Source organism: Bubalus bubalis, chromosome 1 (genome assembly GCF_019923935.1).
Source record: "Bubalus bubalis isolate 160015118507 breed Murrah chromosome 1, NDDB_SH_1, whole genome shotgun sequence".
Taxonomy (NCBI): Eukaryota; Metazoa; Chordata; class Mammalia; order Artiodactyla; family Bovidae; genus Bubalus; species Bubalus bubalis.
The window spans coordinates 110634711-110654030 of NC_059157.1; the positions used below are offsets into that span (position 1 = coordinate 110634711).

At 43.5% G+C, this 19320-nt stretch overlaps 1 long non-coding RNA gene across 4 annotated transcripts in view; it reads right to left on the reverse strand.

The window, feature by feature from the left end:
• Nucleotides 1–19320, reverse strand: part of LOC102399448 — a 49727-nt gene that overhangs the window by 15510 nt on the left and 14897 nt on the right. For 3 of the 4 annotated variants that reach the window (XR_006550857.2, XR_006550856.2, XR_327483.4), the window contains exons 2-5: nt 11588–11808; nt 4884–4958; nt 1974–2069; nt 1446–1495 (exon numbers count right to left, since the gene is read on the reverse strand). This is a non-coding gene — a long non-coding RNA (uncharacterized LOC102399448). The remainder of the gene's footprint in view (nt 1–1445; nt 1496–1973; nt 2070–4883; nt 4959–11587; nt 11809–19320) is intronic. The other variant, XR_006550858.2, reaches the window with a different exon arrangement.

A 19320-nucleotide genomic window follows, 5' to 3' on the forward strand; every position in this document is an offset into this window, starting at 1 on the left:
ATTCCCTTCTCCAGGGGATCTTCCAGACCCAGGGATTGAACCTGGGTCTCCTGCATTTGCAGGCAGATTCTTTACCATGTGAGCTACCGGGGAAGCCCCGACTTAAGTGAACAGGAAACAATATGAGTGTCCAATAACGCAAGTGTGCCCGTCCTATGACAGTCATTCCATGGCCTGGCACGGCAGGTAACTTCAGCTGGCAGAAAGAAGGGACAAGGATGCATGAAGCTGGGGAGAGTACCTAGTGCTAGAGGAAGAAGCAGAAATACAGGCAGAACAATAAGTCAGAACTTATGAGGGGAAACCAGGATAACAGTTCACCTCTGGGACTTGGGCCAGCATTCACAGAAGAGTCAACACATAAAGAACTATGGCTCTGGAGCCACATGGGTGCCCAGGTTTTTTGTTGGTGCCAAATATTCCAGATCCGGCTGAAGGGGAAGAATTTATGTCAACAGAGGAGCCCAAAAGTAATGACTTGTTTCCTAGAATGTGGGTCTAGGAATGTAACATATGACAGCCTCAGCCAGAAATGACTCAGTGTAAGGCATGAGCTTTGGAGAAGGCAATGGCACCCCACTCCAGCACTCTTGCCTGGAAAATCCCATGGACAGAGGAGCTGGAAGGCTGCAGTCCATGGGGTCGCTGAAGGTCAGACATGACTGAGCGACTTCACTTTCACTTTTCACTTTCATGCATTGGAGAAGAAAATGGCAATCCACTCCAGTGTTCTTGCCTGGAGAATCCCAGGGACGGGGGAGCCTGATGGGCTGCCATCTATGGGGTCGCACAGAGTCGGACACGACTGAAGCGACTTAGCAGCAGCAGCAGCAGCAGCAGCAGCAGCAGCAAGGCATGAGCTTAAGTCTTCTCAAAAGTAACAGCTGAGGAGAAAGCAAATGCAGAAGAGATTAACAGCCGCTGTTTCTCAATGCCACTTGATTGAAGAGGGTATGCTACACAACATTTGATTTTCTTACCTTAGTGGATTTTTTTGCCCTCACTTGAACATAAATGAATCAACTCATTCTTCAAACAAAAAATACATATTCAAGAGAACAAGATTTGGGCATTCACAAACCATTCCTCAAACCACCCCCACACCATGTATGTGCTGCTTTCCTGTGGGTGGACATAAAACAGCTGCTTGGAACTCAGACTTGGAGTCCACTTCCAAAAGTGGGGTCATGAAGGCGTGGCGATAAATTGCAACAATGCTTATACTGAATACTGCAATTTACAAGGATAAGTACATAACTTTGCCTGGAGTCCAGACCAAGGACAACTCTTCAACCCCTGCTTTGTGACTCAGGGGCCAAACAACACTCATACAAACCAGATATTCCCTAAAGACCATCTCAACAGGGTGATGCCTCATCTCCTGTGACTGTTCCCAAAGTCCCATCCAAGATAATTATCTAATCTTTGCTCAGGATTCAAATTACCTAATGTTTTTACTTCACTGGATTGAGCAGGCTCCTTTGTACATCAGTTCCTGGGGGAAAAAAAGAAAAGATGCTCTCATTTCAATTCCCACCCTTTTAGAGGTCTTATTACTTCATCTGTCCCACGTTCATTATAGGGGATGGTGAAAGCAAGTTCAGCTTTACAGTCTTTGATGGAATATATTATTAAAATTGAGTTTTAAAAAGAGAGAGAGAAATAGCATTCTGTGCATGAAAAGAATTTTCCATTTCAGCCTGTAAATTGAAGAAAAAGACTGAAGAAATTATCTCCTATTATAAAATATTCAGGAAGATAGCTGGCAGTATTTTTTCTTCTTCCAGAAGCTTTGATCCAATCATGGTTAAGGTATTGCTGAATTATACACGTGCAGTCCCAGCTCATTCTGCTGACCTCTCACTTGTTCTCTGACCCAGATGCCTCCTATTTCCCTTTATACACCCTCCTCCAAGCATATCTCTGTCCCTAGCTTTTGAGCACATGCCTGGGTAGATTTGGGGGTCTCTTACCTTTTGGTTGTTCCCTTGGTGCCATCAATCACGGATTTGATTATCTGGTAGTTTGAGATCAGAGAGGCCACCAGGAGTAACTCTGAACAACGCACTCTATGAAATGGATGAGTTAATATTCATCTAAATGTATGAATTAATATATTTCTCTGTGCTTTTTCCTATATGAATATGTCCTTAGGATTTTCTTCCTGTGTATGAAGGCGAAAGTGTTAGTGACCCAGTCGTGTCTGACTCTTTGTGATCCCATGGACTGTACCTCACCAGGGTCCTCTGTCCATGGAATTCTCCAGGCAAGAATACTGGAGTGGGTTGACATTCCCTTCTCCAGGGAATTTTCTTGACCCAGGGATTGAACCAGGGTCTCTTGCACTGCAGGTGGATTCTTGACCATCTGAGCCACCAGGGAAGCCCCTTCCTGTGCATATCTCAATTTAAAAACTTAAATCCAGATCCACGTCCTTATCTAGAAAGCTTTAATGGTTCCCTGTGCCCACAAAATCAAGATCCTCTGTGTTTTTCCCCAATATACCTTTTCAACAAATCAACTCCTCTAGACATAATGAGAGCTGTACAAAGCAGTGGCTGGATATATAGCCTTTGGACTGGAATGCCAGCTCAGTCACTTAGAAGTTGTATTCTCAGGTGAGTTACTTAAACCCCTCTATGCCCCAGTTTCCTCAACTGTAAAAATGGCTTAATAGTAGAAATAATTTGAATTGCAAGACAATATATGTTAGTTGCTGAGAAAAGAGTCTCATATGTGATAAGCATCATCTACTATTATGATTATTATTACTCACTACCCTCAGTACACTTGCATTTTTCTATTTTTGTACTTTTTCTTACAGTTTCTGAAATGCTCATCCTTTCTCTCCAAATTCCTCTAAATTCTTCCCATCCTTTAAAGTCCTTACCAGATTGTTCCTTTTCCATGAACTCCCCTGGCCTGTGTGGTTCACAGTGTTCTCTTCTCTTGTGCACCAATACACAAAGTATCTCTTCCAATCATTTTGCGTATGGTCATTTGTTGCTTCATAGCACTTATATTGCTGCCTATGATATAATTCATATATAATTTCACCTAGTCTCCCGAACTGGCCTGTGAGTCCTTTGAAGGTAGGGACTCAGGCCGGTTTTTGTATAGAGCTCGGCACCTGGTAGACTGCCTTCCCAATTGTAGCTCAATAAATATCTGTTTATTTGACTTGATTAATCTGCAGGTTGGACATAAGTCTGCTGGATGCTTTTGGAAGTGGGGAGCTAAACGGAGTGCAGAAGAGTTGGAACCTTGGTTATTCGCCTGTAGAACATTTATGAAGTGTCTGTGCAAGGCTCTCTGCTTCCACCTTTCACCTGACAGGGTGTCACCCCCACCACCATGAGGCACCAGGACTGTCTGATTAGAGGATGAGATCAGGTGCTGTGTTTGGCCAGAAGGGGCAGCCTTGGCCACTAGAAAGGCTTTTAGAATGGCAGTTTTAGGGGGAGGCAGGGACAGGGTTCCCAGTCCTGGCTGTAACATAAGCAGTCTCCTAAACTGACTGTTCTCTTGAAAAAGTGAAAGTCACTCAGTCAAGTCCGACTCTTTGCAACCCCATGCACAACCCCATGGAATTCTCCAGGCCAGAATACTGGAGTGGATAGCCTTTGTCTTCTCCAGGGGATCTTCCCAACTCAGGGATCAAACCCAGGTCTCCTGCATTGCAGGCGAATTCTTTACCAGCTGAGCCACGAAGGAAGCCTTGAACTTTCTTGAACTCTTATGCAAAAAGATACCTGTCTTGGATCTTGTTGTGAAACTCAAAACTGATATGAATGCTGTGTATTAGGCCATCATACTGATTTTATTTACTTACTTTAATCCAAGTTACACATCTATTTAATAAAAATAGATTTCTATGGCTTGAAAGAAAAAAAAAAAGTCTCCTAAAGAGCAGGTGCTTCCACAAGGAAGTTTTGTAAATTCAGATCTTTCTTGCTTGGTTGCTCAGAGTTGCCCCTGGCTGGAGATTTTTGGCATCTCAAAGGGCCAGGGTCAGATAAGAAAGACCGTCTAGGCTGGTAATGGGTCAAGACTTCCAGGTTCTAGTCCAGGCTCTTTTACTAACTTCCTGAGTGACTTGAACACTTATGTCATCACCATGCTCTTAAGTTCCCTCATCTGTAAGTGAGGGTGTTGGATGGAGGGTGTAGGCTGCCTGTTATCTCTAACATTCTATCACCCTAGGAGTGCTCTCTTAGTGAAGTCCTAGGCCGCTACAAGGGGAGAGACAGAGACCTCCTTCATCTGGAGTTAAGATTCTTCTGGTGAGTGAGCTCAATTGAGTCGGTCCCTAGGGTATGGGATGATCTCATTTACTAGGAGTGGTCCTGCTTACAAATCTCAGAATCCTTCTCTTTCTCCACCAAATCTGGGAAAGTAAGGATTTGGCAAATAGGATAACGAAGAGATGTCAGGGTAATAATGAGGCAAAGGTCTTAAGTTGGGCCATCTCTGTTTATCAAGTCAATTGTCCCCACCTCTGGATTCTCACGGAGTGTTCCCTCCTTGCAGTTCTGTCACTGATGAGGGTGGAGGTCTAGTGATGTGAAGCAAAATTGCACTGAGGCTTGGTGTAAAGTGTGCACACATGGTCAGAGAACCCACACAGGCCGTGGGCTCAGCCCTACTGATTCATTCCCCTGGCCTTCCCATCCCCCTACACTGGCAAAAGGCACTCCTCCTTTTCAGCGCCCAGATGTCCTTGGCAGCGTTCCTTAGATGCTCTGGCTACTTTTGCCTCATCACTCCTTTCACTCTCAGCTTTAGCTCAGAGAAGGCCCCCATCCCCACCCACCCCCACCCCCCTGCCCAGTAATTCACCTCCATCCCCCACCTAAGGCAGCCAGTCTGCCGCTTTTACTTACATCATGTTCCTGGGGCATGAGATCACTGAGGCCGTGTCTCTTTGAATCTATGAGCCCATCCTGTGCCTGGAAAATCTGTTGAGGAGAAAGATATGGCTGCTGCTCTCAGGGGACACTGTGCTGTGTTATAGAACTCAAGGAATAATATGGCAATCATGATACTGTCTTGGGCAGAACTTGTATAAGGATAACAGTTCTTGTAGGACAAGTGGTCAAATGTGGAAACAAACATCTGTCCCACTTAAGTATTTCATAGTCTTACTTTGCTTTCCCTCTCCTGGCAATGCAACAGCCCCTGCTAGGTGCTTGGCTCTGTGATGCTTACTGAAGGAATACAGCAGGGAAGAGAAAACACATGGCCTGAACCTCCAAGGAATATACAGTCTGGTCAGAGAAGCAAGGCATTCACACATTGTGAGTTCATAGGGCAGTTGAGAGTAGGAGGACTTTACCTGGAGCCCATGTTGAGTTTAAGCATCTAAAAATCCCAAGTTCATTTTTCTAGTAGATGATCCATAATTACCCGATTTTAAAAGCACACAGGACAACCCTCTCTCCCCTCCAAAAAATGAAGAATTAAGCTCAACTTGAAAGACCTGGGCTGGAGTCCTGGCTTTTCACCTACTGTCTGTGTGATAACAATTATCTAAGCTCCTTGATCCTCAGTTTCTCAGTCTCAAAAACAGAGAGAATCATTTCTGCCCTACTTATCCCATAGCATGGCTGTTAGGATCAAATGAGATAAGTATGTGAAAGTTCTTTATAAATCATAAAGCATCATACAGGTAAAAGGTATCATTAATGTTTAAAACCAAAACACAAGTCCATACGGAATGACAGAACATAGTTTATTGGAACCTTAGAGGTGTTTGCACAAATGTTTTCCTCTTGCAGATAATGAAATTGAGACCCAGTGAGGTTAAGTGGCCCAGGGACAACAGCTAATCTGGGGCAGAGCCAAGATCAGAGGACAGCCTCCTCAGGGCTCTGCCCTGGAACCGCTGGGGCAACCAGGCAGCCAGAGTCCAGTGCTTCTCTCTGTGTCTGTGGTCCCTGGGGCCCAGTTTGCTGCAGGCTAGGGCTCTTACTTTCTCAGCCACATGGATGATACTATCTGGCTAACTGTGGATTTTTTTTACTTCTTCGCTCTACTCAGCTCCAACCCCTGTTTCCAACCCCTACCACGCAGCCGACTCCTATGAAAATGGTTTCCAAGAGGAGTCTGTTGGAAACAGACTGAGCAGTTAACATCAGCACCAAATAACTGCCGCCTCTCTGGGAGAGACCCAGCAATAAGGTGGGGACAGCATGTGTGGAAACGTGAGAGCCCTGGTAGCCAGTCCAAACGTTGCAGACAAGTTTTGTGAGCGAGGGCTCTCTGAACAACCATTTGTCAAAATGGCCCACATTCTTGTAGGCACAGATCTAGGTGCAAGTTATGAAACAAATAACACAAGGGTGGCTTGCTAGAAGGGGCTCCGGCATATTGGTGAGCGGTGGGCCAGAGGGAACTGGGCCTTCTATCTGTTCATTTCTTTCCAGCTGCTGCTAAGAGCCTCTAATGTTACATGCATTCTTTTCTCTCCCAATCTAGAAGAGAACCTGGAGACCAGCTTCTGCAAGTCATGCCCACGTCTGTGCTAAATGTCACCCACAGCACTGTGGGAAGCACAGGCTGCTGCTTTCGGTGAAGGCCTCCAGAGGACAGTGCCCAGACAATCTCTGTGACCCATTCTAGTTCAACCGTTGTCCAGTCTTTAGAAGTGGGCCTCACAATAACCTTAAGATACCACCTTAGCAATTTGTGTTTATTCCTTCTGGCTCCTACTGATTAGAGGTAGGGAATAGCCACTCACCAAGTTCTCCACTTAAAATCATGCTTTGAAATACTTGATAAATGCATCTCATTAACCTATACTTATCTAGACCTAATAATTTAAAAAACATTTTATGTACTCACTTGATTATAATCTTCAACTCATGTAATCCCTGCTACCTGACCCCCAGCTCTTCAATCCAGTCCCCTAAAAAAAAAAAAAAAAAAAAAAAAAAAAACCACCCCTGCAGTGCTTTCTTCTCCTTTCTAGGCACCCACCACCCTTCCCTTCTTAAGAACCTTTCCATCTTCAATTCACTAACATCTGAACAGCTGCACAAGCACAAAGTGTTTAATTTGGGAGCAGTGTCTGTGGGAAGGAACGCTTTTTAAGTTTCCAAAGTAATGCAGAAGCTTAATTTAGAAAGTTATAGAACAGCCCTCTTGGTTCTGGAAGTCACAGAAATTATAGATTGCACTGCAGAGGCAACCTGCCTGATGATGTTAGCACTTTGCAGCACTGGGTTTTTCTGCAGCAGCTTCATTTTGATTTCTGTCCAGAAACATAGTGGGCCATTCCAGTTGAAGCATTCACTCCCTGAGGAAGGAGCCTATGTGCTACTCAGCCTCTCTGTGTGGTCAGGGCCTACCAAGGGCAAGCAAGGGGTTAGTGCCTTTAAAAGCTGGATTGTATTGCCCGTCTGGCCCCTACACCCTACTTTGGTCTTCAACTTGATCCAAACAGGTCTCGAACTAGGAGATGATAATGGTTACCAAATACTGAGCAGGAAGGGGGATGATTAGATCATACCACCACCACCTTCCTTGGCTCCAGGAGGCTTAAAGAAAGTTAAAGTGCCAAGATTAAAGAGTCTCACATCCTACCAGATCAAATGTTAGGATTTGCCTCTCAGGGACATATAAAATTAGGGTCTGAATAATAATGAGAACCTGGATAGAACAAGATAGACTTGGACATAGGATGGATCCTGGGAGATTCATCCTAATGAGGGTGTGAGCACGAAATGTAGAAATGGGGTGGACACTTTCCCACCTCCATCTCTACCAATCACAGTCACAGTATTTGGGCCTGGAACTGAGACAGTGCCTGCTGAGTGGCATTGCCCAGAGCCATCTGCATACTATACATGCTCAGGACCCTCACAGGGCCTCTGTGGAGTCCAGGCAAAGCATCCTTTTGTAAGATACTAGAGGTGCATCTTGACTGCCATGAGATGTTCTGGAAAGTTAAAACACACACTCAGTTGTATTGCTTGAGTCCCTAGGGCCCAAACACCCAGAAAAAGAATGCACACTCTGTGTCCTAAAGAGGGTCAGATACATACAGACTGTGTGATAAGCTAGACGTCTCCAAGTGTCAGTCTAGAGAGAAAGACAAGAAACTCCCCAAAAGAAAGTCACTGTGAGCAAAAATACTCTGGCAGAGTAGACCAGGTCCAGGCGGAGCACCTGAATATTGGAGGACAAGAGGTTTCAAACAGAAGACAAGCTGAGTCCTTCCCCCACTTTCTCACCTGGAGTCCCTTAACTCCCAATTCTGAGTTCCAGTGAATTCTGGGCTGGGTCTTACTTAGGAAAGAACAAACTGTGTCACTAGAGAGAAGTACAACTATTCTGGACCTGAAAGACCTTGTTAGGCTGCTCAGGGAGGGAGATGACCCCTGCAGGTCAATGGTTTGGGGGAGGTGGGAAGCAGCTTGGCAGCAGACAATGGATGACAGAGAAGTGCAGGCTGGTGAGGGCAGCGGGTCTGCAGGACAGAGGCAGAATACACACAGAAGACGTGATTGAACTGTGAGTGGTGGCAGAAGTACTCTTCCTGTACAATATATTTTAATTTTTGAATACAATATACTCAAATTAATTTTTTGTGTGTGTGCCAAATATTGCAGTCTTCAGAGCTCAGTTATAATGGCTTCATCTCCATTTATTTTTTATTAACATTTACTAGGGGCTTCCCAGGCAGCACTAGTGATAAAGAATCCACCTGCAATGCAGGAGACATAAAAGACATCAGTTCCATCCCTGGGATGGGGACAATCTCCTGGAGGAGGGCATGACAACCCACTTCAGTATTCTTGCCTGGAGAATCCCATAGACAGAGGATCCTGGCGGGCTACGATCCATAGGGTTGTGAAGAACTGGACATGGGCTGAAGGGACTTAGCACACAGCACACAGAGAATTTACTAGTGGGCCTAAGATGATACAGAGAGATAAAAAGAAAGAAGCATAGGCAGAAAGATACCTTCAGAGAAAATGGAAATTGCAGAAGAAGATACACACAAAGAGACAGTGAAAGAGTTTGAGAAAAGGAATTGGAGGAAGAGAGAAAGCAAGATGAAAAAGGGAGAGAGAGACTTTTTAAGACATCCAGAACCAGTTAGTGTTCCACTAGAAGCTAGCTGGGTCCCCTAGGATGAAAATCAGAAGGGCCCCGATTGAGCCTCCCAGGATTAAGAACCTAAGAGAAACTACAAAGGCTCATTGTTTTGTTTATCCGGAGGTTTTGGCTCCTGGCAACCCGGGCGCTGGTGTTTTGATACACTGCCCGAGCTCCCCCTACTGGCGGCTCTGTAGAATCCCACCATCTGGATCCAAAGTGGAATCAGATTACGTAACTTTTCTCCAGCTTTACCCACCCTTTTCACTTTTTCCATTTTTTTTTTTTTTTAATTTCTCAAGTTCTTGATTCTCCGAAGCTAATACTAGGGCTTGAATTCCCTGATTACAATCATCCTTACGCCTAATGAGGGCAGTCCTAGAAGACTCCTCCTAAGGAGGCTGCAAGCAGGAGGCTGAGCAAACATTTATTAAACACGTGCCACATACAAAGTGCTCTGCAAAGGCCTGAAGGGAACTCATTTGGCCTTGGGACTTCTCGCTTCAAAAGTGACTGCTAGAATTAAAACTGGCCTTCTGGGGTTGGGCTGAGGGCACTCGCCTGTCCAGTTCTGTCCACCAGAACCAGCATCCCGAAGCATGTCCTAAGAAGAGCCCACCAGGGCAACAGTGATGACACCCCCTTCCTCTTTTTCTTCCTTATCCTTCTCCCTGTCTGTCTTCTTCCCTGCATGAAGAGGAGGAACTGCTATGTGCAAAGCCCCCGGGACGGGAAGGGACATGTCTCCCAGTGCCAAGCTGATCTTACTAAGAATAACCTTTATCTCTAGGAGGAAAAGCAGAAGACCTGGTTCTCTCTTTCTCTCCACCACCTCCCCCTCAGGTGGATTTTAAAGGGGCAGCACCACCCACTTATAAGAATATACTGAGCCCTGTCTTTCCTAAAGTGCGTAAGTTCTAAGTCACAACATCTGGAGAGCGGCAATGTGGGAGAAGAGAACTTGAGTTCAGAGGCCCCGGTGAGGAGGTGAGGGAGGAGGCAAGAAGGAAATGAAGGGCAAGAGAAAGAACAGGAGACAGGGATCTCTGTTACACCCCGAGCCTGGACTTCTGCAGTGCAGGGGTAGACTGACAGGGGCAGTCAGACCCTTGTGGGGAGGGTTTCCCTGGGGTGGGGAGTGGGGCCCCCACTATGGCTGTACTTGAGGATCACCTTGGAGGGTGGGTCAGATTTCCAGACCGCTGGCCAGGATGTATGCTCACAATAAGGAGCCCTTGTTCCCCCCAGTCCCTCCACTCAGAGGTTAGAAATCCAAACCATCTCTAAAAATTGTTTTTCTTTCATAAAAGTGCTGCTTTTCTCTTAACACAGAAAGTATAAATGTTCTAAAAAATAGGTCAGAAGCACAGCATTGTTTCCAAAGAGTCTGGAATATCAGAAAGGATTCTCTTTGCTGACTAAAAACTGAACAGATTTTTACAGTGAACTGCACTGCAGAAAGCAGTGAACAGCCCTCAGAAAAACGGAGTCCCTTCTTTAATCCCCTGTTCTGCCCTTGCCCACTGTTTCTGTCTCTTACCCACCTCCCCTCCGCTAGCTTCTTCCTTTCCCATTATCACTGATTCAGACTTCTGCTCGCACTGTCTTGTGGTCTCTGGGATCTGGCTTCCTTCCCTACTCACCTTTCATGTCCTCCTACACGTGCTTGTCTGGGCCAGATTGCCTGGGTGAAAGGAACAGGAAGAAAGGATTGCCCTGTCTGCTTGGGATCCCTGATGCCCTGAAGCCTTCTAACAGGGCAAGTGGACACCCTACAGAACACGAGGAGAGTCAGTCTCTGGGTCTTTCTCTACTCACCACTCAGTCTACAAACCACCTCTGGAAAGTTACTGGACAGCTGACAGCCTGTAAATTGCAGTACCTCCTGTCTCGAACAGCCCTTGTCCACTCCTATCATAGGAAAGTGTTTTAGTGACTCAGGAGTCAGTAGGAGCAGAAGGGCCTGGGCAGGCACTGCATAAATACAAATAATGGTTATTTATCATAGATGAGAGTGGCTCATAAATATAACTGAAACTGGCTCAATCCTGCTACTATGGAATAAACGGAAAAAACCAGACATCAAAAAGTAAAAAATAAAAGAAGTATGCTCTGCAGATGTCATTTCTCCATATTGCTATAGCTAAATAAATTGTAGCAATTTCCAAAATGTTCCTGGAGAAGATATGATTTTGTAAGAAACCTGCTGAGCAGCTCTATGGTGTGGGGCTGAGTTGCCTAAGACCAGCAGAGGGCAGACTTCAGTTATAAATGGGAACCTGCAGTGGGTGGATGGTGGGGAAAGGGCAATTTAGGATTCCAAGGTTGTAAACTGCTTATTCCATGCTACGCATACCATCGGAGATCATAGTCCAAGATCCTTGACAGGCTATGAAGGACTAGATTTCAAAGAATCAGTTATAAGCAGAGAATGACAAAACTGGAAATGTTCCTTTGTTCATAAGAAAAGGTGGTTTCTACATACCTCCTCTGGCAGCTGCAAGATGCTATTAAGTGTGAGTCACTGCAGTGACTTGTCCCAGTCCTGGTCTGCCACAGCCCTTCGGAGCCGCATACTGTTTACAGTGGAGATGTTTGGGCTTTGTATCTGACTTGGAAAAGCAGGTGCTATTTCCAGGACTTGGTGAAGAAGGTCCTGCTGTTGGTCATTCCCTTTTGTTCAGTGAGCATGGAGAAACCTGCTCCCTGGGAAATAGATAAGAATGAAGACCATTAGAAATGTTTATTTAAGATTTGAGCCAGCCTAGCAACCCCACTTCTAGATATATCCAAGAGAATTGAAAACATATGAAAAAATTGGGCAGGAATGTTCATAAGCAGCATTATTCATTATAGCCAAAAAAAGGAGAAACAACCCAAGTGTCCGTTGACTGATGACTGACTAAGCAAAATGTGGTTTATCCTTACAATTGATTATTCAGTCAAAAAGGGGGGAAGGATTGACATATATTACAACATGGATAAACCTGGAAAACTTCATGCTAATTGACAGAAGCCAGTCACAAAGGACCGCACATTGTGTGAGTCCATTTGTATGAAATGTCTGAAATAGGCAAATTCATGGAAACAGAAAATAGATTAGTGGTTGCCAGGGGCTGGGGTAAGGGACTACTGGAGAACGTCTGTTAATGAGTTTCTTTTGGGATAAAAATGTTCTGAAAATAGACAATGGGGATGTACAATTCTGCAAATAAACTAAAAACCACTGAACTATATACTTTAAAAGGGTGAATTATATCTCAATAAACTTTTATGTAAAAAAAGATTTTGGGGGGGACTTCCCTCATGGTATAGTGGTTAAGAAACCACCTGTCAGTGTAGGGGACAGGGATCAAACCAGGTTTGATCCTTGGTTCGGGAATATTCCACTTGCCTCAGAGCAACTAAGCCCAAGCACCACAACTACTGAGCCCAAGCTCTAGAGCCCACAAGCTGCAACTACTAAGCCCTTGCACCACAACTAGCCTGTGCTGAAGCCTGTGCACCTACAGCCCATGTCCTACAACAAGAGGAACCACCGCAACGGGCTGCCTGCAAAGGTGGCCCTCTTGCCTTGAGTGAAACAGCACCCGTGACTGCATGATCAGAGAGGTGTCAGCCCTTTACACGTTAGTCAGCTGGAGAAGATGCAGGATTGGTTTACTTTGTGGGTAATTCTCCTTGCTTCCTGCAGTGAGTTTGGCTACCTTTATTTTCAGTCTGCACTAAATCTCGGAGAAGGCAATGGCACCCGACTCCAGTACTCTTGCCTGAAAATCCCATGGACGGAGGAGCCTGGTAGGCTGCAGTCCATGGGGTCGCGAAGAGTCAGACACGACTGAGCAACTTCAGTTTCACTTTTCACTTTCATGCATTGGAGAAGGAAATGGCAACCCACTCCACTGTTCTTGCCTGGAGAATCCCAGGGACGGGGGAGCCTGGTGGGCTGCCGTCTATGGGGTCGCACAGAGTCGGACACGACTGAAGCGACTTAGCAGCAGCAGCAGCAGCAGCAGCACTAAATCTGCTGTTTTCATACAAAATATGTTTTAGCTTGAGGGGAAGACTGTCTTGAGGGGAAGAGAGTAGCCCCTGCTCTCCACAACTAGAGAAAGCCCATATGCAGCAACAAAGACCCAGTGTAACTCAAATAAACAAATAACATTTTAAAATTAAAAGATGTGGGGGACTTCCCTGGTGGTCCAGTAGCTAAGACTCCGCATTCCCAATGCAGGGGGCCCAAGTTGGATCCCTGATCAGGGGACTAGAGCCCACACGCCACAGCTAAGAGTTCCCGGGACACAGTGAAGAGCAAAGATACTGCACGCCTCAACTAGGACCTGGCACAGCCAAACAAACAAATACATTTCTTAGTTAAAAAAAACTAAACAAGATTTTGAGCTGGGCAGAATTACTAGAGGGAAACTTAGAGCAGGAAATAGGGAGAATATAAAGAGAATATTTGATTTTAGGAGAGACAGTCTTCCCCTCAAGCTAAAACATATTTTGTATGAAAACAGCAGATTTAGTGCAGACTGAAAATAAAGGTAGCCAAACTCACTGCAGGAAGCAAGGAGAATTATCCACAAAGTAAACCAGTCCTGCATCTTCTCCAGCTGACTAATGTGTAAAGGGCTGACACCTCTCTGATCATGTAGTCATGGGTGCTATTTCACTCAAGGCAAGAGGGCCACCTTTGTGTTGATGTCATGGTGACCCCTGTGCAGAGAGAAATAAGGGAGAATCACACTCTTCAGGCCATAGCAATAGGAAAGACTTCCCAAGCTCTCAGAAGCTGGTGAGGAAGGAAGGTGATAATAGTTAAGTCACCAGCTCAGTTTCTGGGGGCCTCACAGTCACTCCTGAGTCCCGGGTATATTATTAATAATGCCTGCAGAGTCTAGAAGCTTGTGTTCTGTTCTTCCTGTTGTCCCCACAGCACCTGGAAGAGGCTGAGCCTATAAGAATTCTTAGTAAATACTTGAAAAAAGTGGAGGAATGAAGAAATAGGTGAGCACACAGGTGAAAAGCCCCAGTGAAATGCCCTGGGATGCCTGGGGCCATGGTCAACAGTCTTGGTCAACACATGAGTAAGAAAGATAAGGAGAAATGACTTTATTCACCCACTCTTCATCAGAAGATAAAGACGATTCATAAATCTCTGGACCTGCCTTGTTGAGTCCTGAAAGCAAGGGCAAGTTTCCAGGCACACCTAAGCCCATCCTTCTAGAACAGGATGCTTGACTTACTTTTCATTTATCACCTTTATCCAATTCCTGGACAGAAACTGTAATATGTTAATATCACTTTGTGATAGTGAGTCAAAATTTGTTTCACTTCTAAGATGCACTGTGAAGAAACTCTATGAGAGTATATGCCTTTTAAAATTTGTGTTTACTAATTTAAAACAAACAAACAAATGAAAAAGCACCTTCCTGTTCTGTAATTGGTTATGGTGACCAAGCAGAGCAATGATACTGGAATATAGCAAATATTTTCCAGCCCTGTGTTTTTCTCCAAGTCTGGTCCTCTGGGTGACTGTTAACGAATTTTAGGGAACCAGGGACTATGTCTAAGTATGTCTTATGGAACCTGCTTAATTATAGATTCAGTCAAGAGATGGGAACTCGGTAACTAATTATGTACCTAGAGCTTCAAACAGGGATTGGAACCAGAGCTCATAACACTTCCAGTTATGCAGTAAGTACGGGGTTAAAAAATCACAGGCCAAATACCGATTGTTTTTAATAAATTATGAGTTCAGAAGTAAAAAGAATTAGATTTGGGAGCTGGGCAGATCTGGATCTAACACTCGGCCATTTCCTTCTGCTGTTCCTTTAGGAAATGTGTATTGATCTCCTACTATGTACCAGGCACTGTTAGGCATTGAAGATATCAATAGAAACACAAATGAGAAAGTCAGTCTCTAACCTTGGAGAGCTTACAGTCCAATAGCTACATAAATACTTATCTTTAAAATGTTGATAAACTTCTCTGCATTCAAATCTGTAAGATGAAAAAAAAAAAGATACCTAATTTGAAAGTCTTTGGAAGGAATGACGCTAAGCTGAAACTCCAGTACTTTGGCCACCTCATGCGAAGAGTTGACTCATTGGAAAAGACTCTGATGCTGGGAGGGATTGGGGGCAGGAGGAGAAGGGGACAACAGAGGATGAGATGGCTGGATGGCATCACTGACTCAATGGACGTGAGTCTGAGTGAACTCCGGGAGTTGGTGATGGACAGGGAGGCCTGGTGTGCTGTGATTCATGGGGTCGCAAAGAGTGGGACACAACTGAGTGACTGAACTGAACTGAGGAAGGACTAAGTTGAGTAACATAAAATTCCTAGAATATTGCATTTTAAAAAATGTTACTTCTTCTTTCTTTATATACACCCACTGGTAAACTTTATCATTTGCTACCACATGCTACTACTATCTTTAACTGAACATTCCTAGCTTAAAGTGACACCTAATGGGTCAGGGCTTTGGTTAGAAACCCCAAACAGTACATGTTGTAGGGAGGAATCTTGGGGTTGACATCAGCGAGGTCTTCATTAGAAGCCAACTCTGCTAGTTGCTAATTTGGGGCAAGTTATTTAACCTCTCCAGCTTCACTTTTATCCTCTGTAAAATGAGGCTAAGAATCCTATCCTCATGGAGTTATTGGGAGGTTAAATGAGAAAGACCGGAATACATCACAAGTAACAATAATAAAGTGTTAGCTGGTGAAATCATTGTTACATGTCATATATGTGTGTTGATTTATGTATTCTGATGTCACAGTTTAAAATACACTTTTTACCGTGGGCCATGGTCCAAAAGAATTGAAAGTCACTGCTACTACTTTAAGACACTATCTAAGTTGCCTGCAATTAAAAAAAAACAAACACTATTTTTCTTTTTTAATTGAGGTAAAATTGGTATATTAAAGTGAAAATCGCTCAGTCATGTCTGACTCTTTGCAACCCCATGGATTGTAAAGGCCATGGGCTTCTCTAGGCCAGAATACTAGAGTGGGTAGCTGTTCCCTTCTCCTAGGAATCTTCCCAACCCAGGGATCAAACCCAGGTCTCTTGCATTGCAGGTGGATTCTTTACCAATTGAGCCACCAGAGAAGCCCCAAATTTGGTATATAGCATTATATAAATTTTAGGTGTATATTATAAATCAAAATTTGTATACATTACAAGGCGATCACTCTCATAAATCTAGTTACTATCCATCATCATACAACTGATTCACACCACCCATTTTACCCTCCCCCAATAACCCCCTTCCCCACTGGTAATCACCAGTCTGTTCTCTGTATCTATGAGTTTGTTTTTGTTTTGTTTGTTTTATTAGATTCCACATATAAGTGAAATCATATGGTATTTGTCTCTTTCTGTCTATTTCACCTAGCATAATACCTTCTAGGTCCATCCATGTTGCTGCAAATGGCAAAATTTCCTTCTTTCTAGGGCTGCATAGTATTCCATGGTGTGTGTGTATGATGGAGTCGGCTAAATGGTTATATGCAAGGTTCTAAGACACAATGTCTTTCTGAAGAGAAGCTGTGTATATACATACACACCACATCTTCTTTATGCATTCATCCATCCATAGACACAAGTTGTTTCTGTATCTTGGCAACTGTAAATAATGCTGCAATAAATATAGGGTGCAAATATCTTTTCAAATTAGTGTTTTAATAGTCTTAAGATAATACCCAAAATTATAAGAATAACTGAATCATATGGTAGTGCCAATCTTTTTTTCTTCCTGAGGACTCTCCATACTGTTTTCTATCATGGCTGCACCAATTTCCAGTTCTACCAACAGTGTACAAGCGTTCCTTTTTCTCCACATCCTTTTCAACACTTATTGTTTCTTGTCTTTTTACTAATGGCCATTCTAACAGGTGTGATATTGCATTGTGGTTTTGATTTGCATTTCCCTGACGATTACTGATGTTGAGTATCTTCTCATATGTTTGGTGGCTATCTGTATGTCTTCTTTGGCAAAATGTATTCATGTCTTCTGCCCATTTTTAAATTGGGTTCTTTGTTTCTTGTTGATGAATTATGTGACTTCTTTAATACTTTGGATATTAACTCCTTATCAGATACATGATTTAATTTGCAAGCATCTTCTCCCATTTAGTAGGCTGACTTTTCATTTTGTTGTTGCTTTCCTTGGCCATGCCGAAGCTTTTTAGTTTGATATGGTACCATTTGTTTATTTTTGCTTTTGTTTCCCTTGCCTTTGGAGTCAGATCTTTAAAAAACACACCTCTAAGACCAATGTCAAGGAAATTACAAACTATTTTTTTCCTCTGAGGAATTTTATGGTTTCAGTTAAGTCTTTAATCCATTTTGAGTTGATTTTTCTGAATGGTGTAAGACAGAGGTCTAGTTTCATTCTTTTGCTTGTGGCTGTCCAGTTTTTCTAACACCATTTATTGGAGAGACTGTTTTTTCCCCATTATATACTCTTGGCTCCTGTGTGGTAAATCAACTGTTCATATTTGCATGGATTTATTTCTGGGATCCCTATTTTGTTCCATTGATCTGTCTGTTTTTATATAATTTTTCAATTATACACTTATTAATTCACTCAGTAAATAGTTATTGAGCACCAAATGCCAGGCACTGTTCTAGGCACTGGAAATACAGCAGTGAACAAAATAGACAAAAATTCCTGCAGTCATCTGGTTTACCTTCTGGCTGGGGAGACACTAGTAATATATACAGATAAGGTACAAAATTTAGGAAATGCATAGGAGAAAAGAAGGAAGGAAAAAACAAAAGTGGAGGGCATTCACGATCAGGCAACCCAGAAAAAAAACACTGTTAACATTTCAGTTTATGGTCTTAGAGACCTTTCTTTGTCTACGTATGCCATTTGTCTTGCCATTTAGAGAACTTCAGGGTAATAGGTATCACATAAATGTACAGGATGGATACTGACCCATATCTAGTTCCCTGAAGCATGAAAGGAGAACCTTTGCTTTCCTCTCCACCTGCTTTCCTCCTCCCTCTTTCCTTTTATCCCACAGTGGTCTCCACGTTGCTGCTTCTCTGTCTTCTATAGTAATTATACAGCCAGGTCCTCAGCCTTGAAGACAAAGATCTATATTGTACAAGAAACAGCCACAGTGCTGGCTGACGCAGAGCCCTGGGAAGTTCTAAGTCTGGGTTCTGTCGAATATCAACTTTTAGTGACTATGATGATTTAATTATTTTATGGATTAAAAAGAAATTGAGATCCAGAGAGGTTATGACTTGTCCAGGGTCTCACAAAAAGAAGAGGATCAGAAGTCTGACGTGCCTGTGCTCCCTGGTGTGAGCACCTTGATTTGGACATCTCCATCCACCCTGCATTTTAGATCCCCTTCTTATTGTGCCTATATATATATATATATATATAAATTAAAAAACACTAGGCTGTTGTAGTTGTTATTTTCTAGAAGGCACAAGTGATTATACTTATCCTGCCTTAAAAGACCATTAATTTAGAAATTCTCCTTGGATTTTGTGACTGCCATACCAAAGATCTTAAAATAAGTGTAATAAGAAATTGCACTTGGGTGCAACAGACAAGAAGATAGAGTGGGATCTCTTCCAAAGCCAGTGTTTATACTTGGATGCCTCTGACCTTCTCACTTACTTTAACAAGCTATTTCATGAGGTAACTTTATCTTTAAAGACAACTTTTTTTCTTTTTTTTTTTAAAGGGGAGGTGGTTTTCAGGAGAGCAAGAAACTTAAAATCAAGAGGTTTAGGCTCTAGTCCCAATTCTGCTGGGTGACCTTAGATGAATCATGTCTCAGCTTTGAGCCTAAATTCCTCCTTTGTACAATATGAAGGATGAACTAGACCAGAGATTTTCACAATGGAGTCAGTGGGGACTCAGGATTTCTAAGACATATTTCTGGGCCACACGGAGAAAGCTAAAGTGAGACAGGCTGGGGCTCCAGAACCACACTGCCCTCTGTCTTCCTCCCCAGCCCTACTCAGAGGAGCAGCCCTTTTATTTGCCTCCCAAGGGGAGAGTCTGCATAAGATTTTATTTGAAGAAAAGGCTCTGTTATTTTTTTAGCATTTAAATATCACCAGAACAGCTTGATGATCTGAAAGAACCTTCCTTGTTTCACTGTTTCTACCTTCAAAGATTAGCTCTTGATTTTCCTTTTTAGAGGTTTCTTTGTTCTTATGGGGACAGTACACTCACTG